The sequence below is a fragment of the Salmo salar genome, chromosome 16 (genome assembly GCF_965601325.2).
Source record: "Salmo salar chromosome 16, fSalSal1, whole genome shotgun sequence".
Taxonomy (NCBI): domain Eukaryota; kingdom Metazoa; phylum Chordata; class Actinopteri; order Salmoniformes; family Salmonidae; genus Salmo; species Salmo salar.
Window position 1 is genome coordinate 21,774,816 of NC_138306.1, and position 15,090 is coordinate 21,789,905.

Sequence of the window (15,090 nt, forward strand, 5' to 3'; positions counted from 1 at the left end):
AAAGTTGTTTGAGGCGTCTACGATGAACAGAGACCGAATGAGAAGGCTGGGAAGTTGGTCACCCAGGGAAGGACATCACTTCATTGGTGCGCGTTCACGAGGGAGGATCCTCTGTTCCAAAACTTTTTTCAAGACACAGGAACCGTCTGGTTGAAATATTACTGAATCTTCACGTTCTAAAGGCCCTAAAGATTGATGTTTTACAACGTTTGACATGTTTGAACGAACGTAAATACAACTTTTTTTTACTTTTCGTCGTGACATTGTCCGTGAGCTTCCTACATTTGGAGTAGCTGAACTGAACGCGCGAACAACAAGGAGTTATTTGGACATAAATTATGAACTTTTTCCAACAAAACAACATTTATTGTGGACCTGGGATTCCTGGAAGTGCCTTCTGATGAAGATCATCAAAGGTAAGGGAATATTTTTAATGCAATTTATGATTTTAGATGACTCCAAAATGGCGGCTATCTATATAGCCTAGTGTATTTTTCTGAGCTCAGTACTCAGATTATTGCAAAGAGTGCTTTCCTCGTGAAGCTTTTTTGAAATCTTTCACAGCGTTAGCATAAAGGAGATGTTCATCTAGAATTCTTTGAATGACAATTTAATATTTTATCAATGTTTATGACAAGTATTTTTGTAAATTGTGGCGCTGATTCACCGGCAGGATTTGAGGGAAAATATTTTCTGAACGTCACGCGCCAAAATGCTGTTTTTGTATATAAATATGAACTTTATCGAACAAAAAAATGTATGAATTGTGTAACATGATGTACTAGGAGTGTCATCTGATGAAGATCGTCAAAGGTTAGTGCTGCATTTAGCTGTGTTTTGGGTATTTGTGATGCATGTAGTTGCTTTGAAAATGGTTGTGTGGTTATTTGTGTCGATGTACTCTCCTAACATAATCTAATGTTTTGCTTTCCCTGTAAAGCCTTTTTGAAATCAGATAACGTGGTTCGATTCAGGAGAAGTGTATCTATAAAATGGTGTAAAATAGTCCTATGTTTGAGAAATAGAAATTATTAGATTTGTGGTTTTGAATATGGCGCTCTGATTTTTCACTGGCTATTGTCAAACTCAATCCCGCTAATGGGATTGGTGTTGTAAGAGGTTTTAATAACAAAATGTTATGCCATCTGTAAATACGAATAAAATTGTTAAATTATGAGCCTAGTTGGTTTAGCCACAGAAAAAGCAAACAACCTTCCCGCTAGCCATAATTGTCTGAGATAATGAGTGTGTCGGACATGCCGAAAGATGAGATTCTGGAGGACCGAGTTTTGAAATCAGTGGAATTAGAGTATGATAGCTAAGGAGATGTAATCCAGAAACAGGTGTTTTCTCCATCTTCAATCAAACTAAGGGCAACCATGGCATCTGTGACAGGGAGAAGCATCCATCCATGATGTGTACAGGTAAGAAAGTCTAAAATAGTTACATTTTCAGATATCACACGTTTCTAATTTTGACAGAAAGTCATTTTAATTTCAATTTAAAGTTTACAGTTAGCTGGCTAGCTAACGTTAGCTGGCTGGCTTGCTAGCTAACGTTAGCTGGCTGGCTTGCTAGCTACCGTTACTTGTATGATCTGTGTAGTAATATTATTTGTATCTCAGAGCCATTTGCTTTGCTCGTTCTAGCCTAACGTTAGCTAGCTAACATTAAACCTGGTTGGTTAGCTAGCTGCAGATGAATGCAGTGTAGTAATGTCATGAGTTTGGATTATGGTTCATTGTCTACCTAGCTAGCTAGCTACATGCATTAACAAAAGACTCTACTATGCAAGTAAACATTTCAATAGAATGTTACTGCGACAACTGTTGATTGATGTAGCTGGTAAATTTGCTCTGGCTATCTACCCCAATTTCAGGGCACTCTTGTCTTAGTGTGCCAGAGCGCAGAATAACTGACGAATTTAGGAACGCTCAACACCCGTTGAATATGGCCGGTGCCAGTAAACGTTGGCAAAAAAAGCGTAAATTGTTGCCAGCAGCACCGTTGCAGTCACCAACGCTCTGGATAATATAAAAACAGCCTATCCAGCTCTGCTAGGTCGAGTAAAATGGTCAGGGAGCTGTTTTCTCATTTGTGTCTAGAAGTAGCTAGCAAGCTAAGATCAAGATAACTTGGGTGCTTGACTGCTGTTGTCAGGACAGAACGCTCGGATCAAGTGATAAGTGGGGCTTAACCTGTTATGGCTAGGGGGCAGTATTTTCACGGCTGGATAAAAAACGTACCCGATTTAATCTGGTTACTACTCCTGCCCAGTAACTAGAATATGCATATAATTATTGGCTTTGGATAGAAAACACTCCAAAGTTTCTAAAACTGTTTGAATGGTGTCTGTGAGTATAACAGAACTCAAATGGCAGGTCAAAACCTGAGAGATTCCTTTACAGGAAGTGGCCTGTCTGACCATTTATTGTCTTTCTTTGACATCTCATTCAATTACAAAGGATCTCGGTGGTAACGTGACACTTCCGACAGCTCCAATAGGCTCTCAGAGCCCGGGAAAAACCTGAATGTCGTCATTCCAGCCCCAGGCTGAAACACATTATCGCCTTTCTCAAGTGGCCGATCAAGGGACTGTGGGCTTAGGCGCGTGCACTGGCCGCCCCCGTCTTTGTGTTTTTTCCTCTGTTTGCCGAAAAGGAGATTCCCGGTCGGAATATTATCGCTTTTTTACGAGATAAATTGCATAAAAATTGATTTTAAACAGCGGTTGACATGCTTCGAAGTACGGTAATGGAATATTTAGAATTTTTTTGTCACGAAATGCGCCATGTGCGCGACCCTGATTTACCATTTCGGATAGTTTCTGGAACGCACAAACAAAACGCCGCTATTCGGATATAACGATGGATTATTTTGGACCAAACCAACATTTGTTATTGAAGTAGCAGTCCTGGGAATGCATTCTGACGAAGACAACAAAAGGTAATCAAACTTTTGTAATAGTAAATCTGATTTTGGTGAAGGCTAAACTTGGCGGGTGTCTAAATAGCTAGCCTGTGATGGCTGGGCTATGTACTTAGAATATTGCAAAATATGCTTTCACCAAAAAGCTATTTTAAAATCGGACATATCGAGTGCATAGAGGAGTTCTGTATCTATAATTCTTAAAATAATTGTTATGCTTTTTGTGAAGGTTTATCGTGAGTAATTTAGTAAATTGTTAGTAAATTCCCCGGAAGTTTGCTAGGTCTGAACGTCACATGCTAATATAAAAAGCAGTTTTTTGATATAAATATGAACTTGATTGAACAAAACATGCATGTATTGTATAACATAATGTCCTAGGTGTGTCATCTGATGAAGATCCTCAAAGGTTAGTGCTGCATTTAGCTGTCTTCTGGGTTTTTGTGACATTATATGCTAGCTTGAAAAATGGGTGTCTGATTATTTCTGGCTGGGTACTCTTCTGACATAATCTAATGTTTTGCTTTCGCTGTAAAGCCTTTTTGAAATCGGACAGTGTGGTTAGATAAAGGAGAGTCTTGTCTTTAAAATGCTGTGAAATAGTCATATGTTTGAAAAATTGAAGTTTTTGTATTTTTGAGGAATTTGTAATTCGCGCCACGCCTATCATTGGATATTGGAGCAGGTGTTCCGCTAGCGGAACGTCTAGATGTAAGAGGTTAAGGTTAAGAGGGTGTGAACGATGCTGAATGGGTGAAGACAAAGAGGGGCTCTCCAGTAGGTACCAAATAATTCAAAGGCCATTTTCACAAAAATGAGGTTACAAAGGCCAGGCTTAGAACTTGTGCTAATGTATTTGGTAGTGTTTATGAAGGTCTTTGGAAACATTAGAATATCAAATGTCAATATTGGAAAGAACATAACACACTATTCATGTGTTTATGTTACTGTAGGCTATATGTAAAACTGAAAAATCACTGAAAATAGAATTTTGTATTTGTGGAGTGCCTTTGTTACAACTATGAATTGTGCATTGAAACACAACAAAATACCCAAACCGCAAGACACGCGGTCAATTATTATTTGACCCTGCTGGTCATCTATGAAGTTTTGAACAGCTTGAAGAACAATTTGGCCTTAAATGGCCATGTACTCTTAGAATCTCCACCCAGCACAGCCAGAAGAGGACTGGGCACCTCTCAGAGCCTGGTTCAGCTCTAGGTTTCTTCCTAGGTTCTTGCCTTTCCAGGGAGTTTTTCCGAGCCCTTTTTACATCTGTAGATGCCACCATGCTTCAACATCTGCATTGCTTGCTGTTTGGGGTTTTTGGCTGGGATTCTGTATAGCACTTTGTGACATCTACAGATGTAAAAAGGGCTTTATAAATACATTTGTTTGATTGAATGAAGAAAATATCAGTAGCCTAAATATCAGTATAGGCGCCAAGCATGCTTGTGAATAGTGAAAATCAACAAAAACCAATAATGACATTACAATGAATATAAGTGTCGATTGTGATTGCAGTATGGTGTGCGTCTTCACACAATAATTGATTTCATTATGCTGTTATCCCTTGTCCTAGCAGTCACAACAAATCTTTGTCACTTTCACTTCATTTCAACACTTCCAACAAACAAGTGACTTGGAGCTGAAACAGGTGTCCGGTTTCTGTTCCGATTGCATCTGCCCACCTTGCAGCTTCTCCATCCTGGTAGCTGTGCGCAATTTGGCTCGCGCAATAGCTCACGTGGAATCTTTGCTGCTGCCTTGGCCCTCATATGTCTCTCACGTAGCCCGTGTGCCAGACTCATGATGCAGTCTCTTCTGCTCATGGGTGTTATTCATGCACTGCTTGAAAAACACATGCGTTGATAGCAGCCAAGTCAAGCATGTTGTAGAACACAGCAACAGGCCAGCGGCGAGTTCCTCATTTCACCTAGCACAGCCATTATCCGACACTCGCTCACCTGCTGTCCGATATTGATCCTTTCCCAGATATGGAAAGCCGTTCAGCATGAATCAGAATAATACATATGTCATGATCCATTTCTTCCCCGCCATTTGAGTCGTTTTCATTCAGATCTTGTAACAACGCTTACGCAGCATGTGTATCCATTCGTCTTGGTCTTGCCATTGTAAATGATGCACACTCTCACTGTGTAGCCTACTCCAAGTAGGCCTAAAGTAGACAAATACATCTGCTTAGATTCGGTGGACTGATATCGGCTACACCGTTTTCAGATTATAATTAGAATAGATGAATACAATAGAAAGACCCACCCTGTTCTTCATTCACAATTGATGATTACATAATTATGCATTGTTCGCTTCCCCTCACTCATCAACTCACCCATTCTCCCCATCATACTATACTTAATTTATTTATTCTGGTGTATCAGTATATGTGTAAAATTTGTTTCAGTATAGTTTAGGTACAGTTTCGAGGCAATTATCGGGGTGTTTATCAACTGGGAATGTCACATTCAACTATGGGAGAAGGAGCGGAGCAGACTGGGGAAAATCATTCAAGCAATTACATCCCCTTCTAAAACTGGTTATAACTCCAATTCTGTTTGTGATATTTAGATTCTAATAACAACAGTGTTATATAGACTTATTTCGGAAAAGTCAAGGACGAGGGGGACATTACTTTAAAAATGGCAGAGTAATTCAACATTTACATTTGTTTTGAGACATAAAAGAATCCCCATCAAAATCCGTCAGTTTAAGCTAGAGATATACTTTTTTTTTTGGGGGGGGGGGGGGGAGTATCGCACTTCCGCATCTGCAGTGAAAGGTGGAAGAGCTAGAGCGATTTTTGTCAGACCATGAGACATCACGGAAATTGGGCTTCTCACGAAAACGTCTGTAGCCTCCGAACGGTTTGACCTACACACTCTGTTTTGCTCTATGACCCCCACAAGTGTCAGGAGACTCATCTGAAGTTGGTACTGTTGATGGGCCAACGTCTGTCTGGTAGCATCGGAACCGTTTGGGCTACAAACTAATGGGACCCCACTGTGGAAAGGAGCGATTCTCAGGAACACAATGGTGTTCTCCGTTTTGCTACAAACCCCACAAGTGTCACCAGAATACCGGTTTAAAAAAATACTGGTTTAAAAAAACTTATGGAAATATGAAGGTCATTTTGTTCCTACCTCCAAAAAAAGGGAGGTTAAATGTGTAAAAAATAAATATATTTCTAGAGTTTTTTAAAAATCTCCTACATTTAGGACATACACTTCAAAACCGTGTTTCTCATTAAACCGTCCTTTTTTCAATTTATGAATGTGTTATCCAATGCGTATCTATGGGCTTTAGTAGAAAAGGCCAAAATAAATATTGTTTTTAGACCGAAATTTGTCCTAAAATTCAAAGTCAAATAGCCGAATGATCCATAGTATGACCATCTACAAACAATTCAACATGTCAGTTTAGTACCCCCCCCCCGCAACGTCTTAGACTCTAAGGAATTAACCTGTCTCCTCCCCTTTATCTACACTGATTGAAGTGGATTTAACAAGTGACTTCAATAAGGGATCATAACTTTCACCTGGATACACCTGGTCAGTCTATGTCATGGAAAGAGCAGGTGTTGTTAATGTTTTGTACACAGTGTATACCACACATTATGCTACTTTCTTTCTTGCCAACAGACTGCATAGCGGCCTCAAGGAGCAGACAAAGCTTGTAATTTCAGCTCCCTCAATGCCAGCACTGAGCGAACTGCAACGCGGTCGGCAAAAGCGAGCCAACTAGTCTTTACTCGAGCATACATTAGAGCGCAGCACCTCAGCATTAAAAAATACATTACACCTCCATGGTTAGGTCTAAATTAAAGTGCATAAGCTGCAGCCCTATAGTGTTCTTGCAACATAATTCTCAAATATATGGCGGTGCTCATACGTTGGGCTTTTCTCCAGGGCGCATGCGGTGAGCCTTAGAAATACAACAGTTTAAAGTCCATTGCACTGCAATGTGCTCTGCAAATAGCTTTGGTGGGCTTCCTACCATAAATATTCTAATCGGCAAAAAAATATTAAACATTATGGATGTTATTAGGCCTTAGGTATAGATGCTGAAGTGCAACGGTCCGAATACAGCATGGGATGCTGCAACAGACTGCATCACCACTACGACGGAGTCAACCAGCCGCTTCACACATTATGATCAGTAGCCTGTCAGCATCGTATCAGCATCGCATGAACAGATATTGCAGTCTTTATCTTCAAGGTTAGTAAAATAAAGGCTGAATCGACAAGCAGTTCTATGCGCCCTCCACACACGCACACACACACGCCAAATCGAATGGTCCATTCATCACATCACACAAAAATGAGCTGTTTTGTCCGATGACGTCAGATGAAGCTTTCAGGCTATGCCCTCGTTGATGAAGTGCTATTGGTTGCTTGTAGTAAGACAATAAGGCAAAGTGGGATAGAGCAGCAAAGGAACACTGATTTGAAATAGTCTATAAGGTTACCAATAGACTTCAGCTAGAACCGTAAAACACTGTGGGCAAGGTGTCGGTGCCATTTAGGAATCAATTCATTTAAACAAATAAACACATATAACTTACTTGTCACCAAAGATGCTGATGTTAGCAGATATGATTCAAACAACGACAGTTCCCTCTTCAGCTCCTTGCCCTCGAAAACTGCATCGAAAATAGGCTACATCCGCAATTCTCAAGCAATTTGTCAGACTCCGTTGTGATACTTTCACACAGTTTATCCGGTCCCCACATTGTAAACGATGTAGCGTTTAATCCATCAATTAGTATCAATCGGTTGAGTGTTCGGACTTGCACAACAACGATAGAGTCAATTTATCCATTCCCATTCAAATGTTTCAAGACGCAAATATACGAAGGCACCCACAAGGGCCACCGTTGAAACTAATGGTTAAATGCAGAGCGATATATATATCTGTCACAGTCCGGTGCCATTTCGTTTATCAGTGAGGAATTTAGGAGAAATCTGAACTCTTCCCAGATCCACCCTTCATGTTTTAATTTTCAATAAAACAAACAACCAACCTCTTCAGAGCCAGACTACTAACGACACAGTCTCACGCAGCCGTGGACCCCCAGATTGATAACATCCTGAAACCTCGTCATAATCTACGGCTCATCCACATATTGAGCAAACATGAAGTGGCTGATGGTTGTCATTCCGGTGTCACACTTTTAGCTAGAACTTTTTTCTCCCTCTTCAGTCCCTTGCTACTTTGCAACCCCCCAGGAATCTGATTAGATTTCAACTCACAACCCAGTGCGGATTTCAATATTCTTATTTCTCTTTGCCTCCGTATTGATTGTCGTAGGATTGGATCTCAGAGATGCTAGCATATGAATTCGTCAGGTGGATGAGGCGAAGAATGATAAAGTCGTCAGGCTTATCTTTGTCTTCTGATAGATTCCTCTATCGATTTCCATAGGCTACTGTATGTTTGATGTAGGAACTACTGCTGCGCGTCAGGTGGGAAATCCAGCAGGTCTCCTTATAGAAGGAGCCTATAAAGACCACATAGATGCGTTAAAGCCTTGTTCACCACGAAAACATCCTTCCTTGATCTGTGACTCTTCAATCAAATGCAAAATGTCATAGCATACGCTATAGTATTCTTATAGTTCCAAAGGTTTCGTGTCCCGACTTCTCATCGCATCTCGAGAGCCGTTTGTTCCACAAGCTACACCTGTCAGTTTTCATCCACAGCAATCATCGACTCCTCTCTCTGCGCTCAGGCTCTATACACATCTCAGAGACTCCCCAGTACAGCCAATTCACTGATATCTCACAAGAGGAAACGAAGATCCACCTGGTGATGATCCTCGGCGCGCGCTCCTCAGGAACTCAAATTGCGCGTTTAAGATGATGGGCAATACTGACCACAAATCACCAGGCTAAGAATACGTTTACATCCACCAAACTCCAACCTCAAATTCAAATACGCAATGCATTTGTGAACGCTCATATAAATCATATGCATGCTCAAGTTCGGAGCTAGACACTAGACAGTGTGCAGTGCTGGGAAGTATTGTTTTCTTAAATTGCAGCGAGATGACAGACTCACACCCACACTGGACTGGCTTCCTCCCTAACTCAGAACAAGACCATCAGTATTCCGCCAGTCAGTGCTGGTGGATTGATGCTGCTATCAGAGGCGCGGATGCTGCAGTTAATGCCAGAAATACTCCCTCTATACTGGCTCAACATATCTCCTTTAAAGCGCATTCATGTGTGGCGTCCCCCTATATTTTCCCCTCGCACCCGTTCTTACTTTTGATGGGTAAAATACAATTATCACGTTTCCTGCCATCATCTACCCACTGATTGGTCAATTGCATTATCAGTTGATGTCATAAGGAGCGATGCGTCTGGGGGTAATATGGGTGCGTGTAAGCGCGCTTGTGCTCCAGTGCGTGTAAGACTTAGGAATTTGTGTCTGTGTGTGTGTTAGAGAGCAAGAAAGAGGGAAGGAGGGAGGGAGATGGGACACGACTGCCACCTACCGACTCCCCCTCCCCCTCTATGACACCATCAGAGCCACGGGCAGCCGGGTAGACTACGGGTCCATTTTTGGAAGCAAGAATTTCGCCATCTGAATGTCCTGCATGGTTATAGCAATATTATTGCATATTATGCAAACAGACACGACTCAAGATCAAACCCATTTTAGCAAACATAATTCAGCAAAGTGGAGTCATCAAAACTAACACACTCACAATATTTGAGGCATCTGACCAGCTAGCTACACTTGAATAGACAGTCCATAATTTGGGCCTCAGTGCGTCTACAATTCCATTCACATTGGGATGCGCAACTGTTTGGAAACATTCAATGAACGGGGAACTAAGGTACCGAATTATAAGAAATCATCATTGCAATGACTGTTAACCAGCGCTTTTGTCTAGTTCACTCAATATTATGCACTTCATCATCAGGCAGTGGGTGTCAGGGTGATTTCTCAACACTAGAATGGAATTACAGTCAATACAGTGCAGAACAAACAGAAGGCCTAGATAATTGTTTAACATGTATGGCAATTATGATACAATATTGGGGCGGCAGCGTAGCCTAGTTGTTAGAGCGTTGGACTAGTGACTGAAAGTTTGCAAGTTCGAATCCCTGAGCTGACAAGGTTCAAATATTTTGTTCTGCCCCTGAACAAGGCAGTTAACCCACTGTTCCTAGGCGGTCATTGAAAGTAAGAATTTGTTCTTAACTGGCTCGCCTAGTTAAATGAAGGTAAAAAAATCCAAAATCTAATCAACTGATAATACTGAAAGTATTCTAGGTCCTCTGGGATTGCTTTATATGATTATATAAAATATGCATTTGCTATGACTCCTCAGGTCTCAGACAAGATTACTCATCATATGACTGTAGCCCACCGAACTACCTCTGCTACACATAGGACTACTTAAACAATAAACTGAATATGAGAGTTTGACAGGGGCAACAATAAGCAGCAGTGAGTGGCATACAGTACAGTTGAAGTCGGAAGTTTGCATACACCTTAGCCAAATACATTTCAACTCAGTTTTTCACAATTCCTGACATTTAATCCTAGTAAAAATGTCCCTGTCTTGGGTTAGTTAGGATCACCACTTTATTTTAAGAATGTGAAATGTCAGAATAATAGTAGAGAGAATGATTTATTTCAGCATTTATTTCTTTCATCACATTCCCAGTGGTTCAGAAGTTTACATACACTCAATTAGTATTTGGTAGCATTGCCTTTAGATTGTTTAACTTGGGTCAAACATTTCGTGTAGCCTTCCACAAGCTTCCCACAATAAGTTGGGTGAATTTTGGCACATTCCTCCTGATTATATCCACATAATTTTCCATCCTCATGATGCCATCTATTTTGTGAAGTGCACCATGCCCTCCTGCAGCAAAGTACCCCCACAACATGATGCTGCCACCCCCATGCTTCACGGTTGGGATGGTGTTTTTCGGCTTGCAAGCCTCCCCCTTTTTCCTCCAAACATAACGATGGTCATTATGGCCAAACAGTTCTATTTTTGTTTCATCAGACCAGAGGACATTGCTCCAAAAAGTATGATCTTTGTGACCATGTGCAGTTGCAAACCGTAGTCTGGCTTTTTTTATGGCGGTTTTTGAGCAGTAGCTTCTTCCTTGCTGAGTGGCCTTTCAGGTTATGTCGATACACGACCCGTTTTACTGTGGATATAGATACTTTTGTACCTGTTTCCTCCAGCATCTTCACAAGGTCTTTTGCTGTTGTTCTGGGATTGATTTGCACTTTTCGCATCTAAGTACGTTTATCTCTAGGAGACAGAACGCGTCTCCTTCCTGAGCGGTATGACGGCTGTGTGGTCCCATGGTGTTTATACTTGCGTACTATTGTTTTTACAGATGAACGAGGTACCTTCAGGCATTTGGAAATTGCTCCCAAGGATGAACCAGACTTGTGGAGGACTACAATTATTTTTCTGAGGTCTTGGCTGATTTTTTTTTATTTTCCCATGATGTCAAACAAAGAGGCACTGTGTTTGAAGGTAGGCCTTGAAATACATCCACAGGTACACCTCCAATTGACTCAAATGATGTCAATCAGCCTATCAGAAGCTTCTAATGCCATGACATCATTTTCTGGAATTTTTCCAAGCTGTGTTAAAGGTGCAGTCAACTTAGTGTATGTAAACTTCTGACCCACTGGAATTGTGATACAGTGAATTATACGTGAAGTAATCTGTCTATAAACAATTGTTGGAAAAATTACTTGTGTCATGCACAAAGCAGATGTCCTAACCAACTTTCCAAAACTATAGTTTGTTAACAAGAACATTTGTGGAGTGGTTGAAAAACTAGTTTTAATGACTCCAACCTAAGTGTATGTAAACTTCCGACTTCAACTGAATATGCTGACTAGAATTGTGCTAAAACTGGACATTATAATATGGATATAACTATTTGCTTATATGAGAGTTGATGAAGCATTTCACTTGCCTGGTCCTTTTAAAATGCCAGACCAAGGTCTGTCCAGCTGTCAACGTTTCATCACATCTCCCTCAACGGTGAAAGTGTTGCATCATTCATCAGTCTTCATAACTGTCATCATGCCTCCAGTTGTTGACCATTCATCTCTCAACGTACACTGCTGCCATCCTGCATTCTTTGCCTATGATTGAGTCATTTTAATTGTTTGACATTAAAGGGTCTCTCTCTCTCTCACCGTCTTTCTCATCCCTCCACACACATATACTGCACATTCATTCTCTCAGAATGACTGTGCAAATGTAACCTATTACAATTGCACACAGCTACAGCCAGCCACTCTCCACCGAGGCAAAGTAGTAACCTTTTCCAATAATCTCTCCCTTGCCCCCGCACAGCAGATTCATGGTGTTCACATGTATTTTTCAATTCACTTTCATTGAGCACTCTGCAATAATAACAGTCATGTTATAACAGCCATGCCTAATAGTTCGGATTTAAGGCTTTCATTTTACTACTCTCCTGTGATTCTCTGGTGACCACTTCTAAAAGGGGTCTTGTCTTATTTCTGTGAACTATGTGTCCTTGTACTCTGAAAGGGCAAGACCCGCTCCCTTGGGATCATCATTAGAATCAAATACAATTCAAATCAAATTGTATTTGTCACATACTTTGTAAACAACAGGTGTAGACTAACAGTGAAATGCTTACTTACGGGCCCTTCCCAATGATGCAGAGAGAGAAAAGATAAAAAATATATAATAATATTGAATAAATACACAATGAGTAACAATAACTTGGCTCTATACACGGGGTACCAGTACTGAGTCGATGTGCACGGGTATGAGGTAGATACTGTATGTACATATAGGTAAGAATAAAGTGGGGTGTAGAAGCTGTTCAGGGTCCTGTTGGTTCCAGACTTGGTAAATCGGTACCACTTGCTGTGCGGTAGCAGAGATAACAGTCTATGACTTGGGTGGCTGGAGTCTTTGCCAATTTTAGGGCCTTCCTCTGACACTGCCTGGTATAAAAGTTCTGGATGGCAGGGAGCTCGGCCCAAGTGATGTACTGGTTCCGTACACACTACCCTCTGTAGCGCCTTGCAGTCGGATGCCAGGCAGTTGCCATACCAAGCGGCGAGGCAACCAGTCAAGATGCTCTCAGTGGTGCAGTTGTAGAACTTTTTGAGGATTTGAGGACCCATGCCGAATCAGTTCAGTCTCCTGAGGGGGAAGAGGTGTTGTCGTGCCTTCTTCAAGACTGTTAGTATGTATCAGGATAGTTTGTTGTGTTGGCGTGTGTTAGGATGTGTTGGTGTATGTTAGGATATTAGGATACTCAGAATGAGTGTAAAGTGTCTTCAAAAGTAACATTATAGTTTCAGGTTAGGTGAAATACACAAAGCCAAGATTAACTTTAAGTAGGTTTATTGTTATGTTATTGAATCTTAGTATATGTATTATTGATCATACTGTACCATGCTAAGAAAAGGGTAAGACACATACAGGCAGTACAGTAAACACATCAATGACATATAGGCTAATTAAATTACACTAAACATCTGCGTTGGCTGGAGAAAAAAAAAATCTTCCACTGCCGCACATTATTTATTGTCCCTTTAGATAGTCAGCTCAGAAAATACATTGTTATGACAGGGGAGAAGATGATCACAGTAAGACAGTATTCAGAAAGTGCTTAAGGCGCATAGCCCTCTTCCTCTCCCTGGGACTATTGCATTGTCAGGCCTTGAATAAAAAATGTGTTGGGATGTTAGAATTAGATAATGTAATAATCATGGTGGGGATATCACATATGATTCAGTCAACGATCAAAAGCAATGTGCTACACATTGCTCAGCTTTATCTGCTCTGCTCAACATCCTCTTTTGGTGGAAGAAAATTGTACAAAATATGGGGATGATATTGAGTTCCCATTAAGAGTGATCAAAGTATACAAACTTCCAGCTGTGTGATTATTGTTACGTGATGCCAGACAGTATAAGCTAGCATTATTAAAGAAGATATATACTGAAGGAAAAATAATCATCAAATTATTGTTCATTCCATGTTTCTGTAGGTCTAGCTGACTCTCTTCACTTGAACATTGCTCAAATTACTGTTGTCGATGATGTCATGTCTGTTTTGACAAAATTGGTCTCATGGTCAGGCGGGACCTTAATCTGAGATTAACCTGCACAATAATATGAGGCAAGCCACAGCAAACAGGAAAATGCTTGGTACAGAAGCACGTACTGGACATGGCTCTAACAGAGTATGTGCATCTCTTGACTTGTCCCACTTCCACATCTCCCTCCAAAACAACACCCTTGAATGGCTCTAAAAATTGCTGCTGGAGTCGACGTTCTTTGCTCTCATTATTTATGGTGTTGTTTTTGGAGGTTATGCAGTAGCGCCACTTCTCTATTCCTCCTGGGACTCGGAGACAAATAGAATAATGTGGGACATGAAGAGGCATCTGTTGAGAGGCAAGAGCCTGAATTTGTGTCTCTCTGAGAGTGCCACTCGTCATTGGCTTCAAATTTGCTCCAGCAGGCCTGGTGGCAGCTGGGATTACAGTGGTGAGGGGCATACCTCTCTCACTCATCTCCTCTCTCTGTTTTTCTCTCTTTGATCTATCATCCTTTGTTTCACTTTGTTTTCACTGCCTTGTCTAACAGTAAATCTAACAGTAAATGTTAAGCCACAGTTGTTGAGAAAGGTAGCATTTGACAGCTCCTCTTGTCTGCTACAGTAATGCTTTTAGTTCCTCCAACCTAATATTAGCTAGCAGCACAACAAGGACTCTGGTGATACATATTGTATGCACTGTACTTCCCCAGAGCGGGGAAAAACATGTTGCCATACAAAATAGTGGAAAACTCAATGAGTAAAATCCCCACAAACAACTCAGCGGCATCTTTGCGATTTATAGGGGTTCAGCAAATTTCAAATCATTTATAATTAGGCGCATCAATGTATTTGCCATCCTGTTTAATCTCCACTTTGATCCACACTTATCTCTCACTGTAGTCGTCATCCAAGGATTCTTTTGGCCCAAAGGGCTCATGATCGAAGAGCAGCAGCACACTCCTAATTCTTAACTCACTGCCAGTAGCCACCCGTCGCTGCCTTGATTCCTCTATTCCACCCCTTCATCTGGCCACATTTAAATAATTTAAAGCCGGGCCCAC

At 41.0% G+C, this 15,090-nt stretch overlaps 1 protein-coding gene across 1 annotated transcript in view; it reads right to left on the minus strand.

The window, feature by feature from the left end:
• LOC106573348 (leucine-rich repeat-containing protein 4C) overlaps positions 1 to 9,317 on the minus strand; it is a 188,847-nt gene extending 179,530 nt beyond the window's left edge. Inside the window, exon 1 of the mRNA XM_014148319.3 lies at positions 7,508 to 9,317. The gene's annotated coding sequence lies outside the window, so the exon portion shown is untranslated. The remainder of the gene's footprint in view (positions 1 to 7,507) is intronic.
• Between the last annotated feature and the right edge of the window lie 5,773 nt (positions 9,318 to 15,090).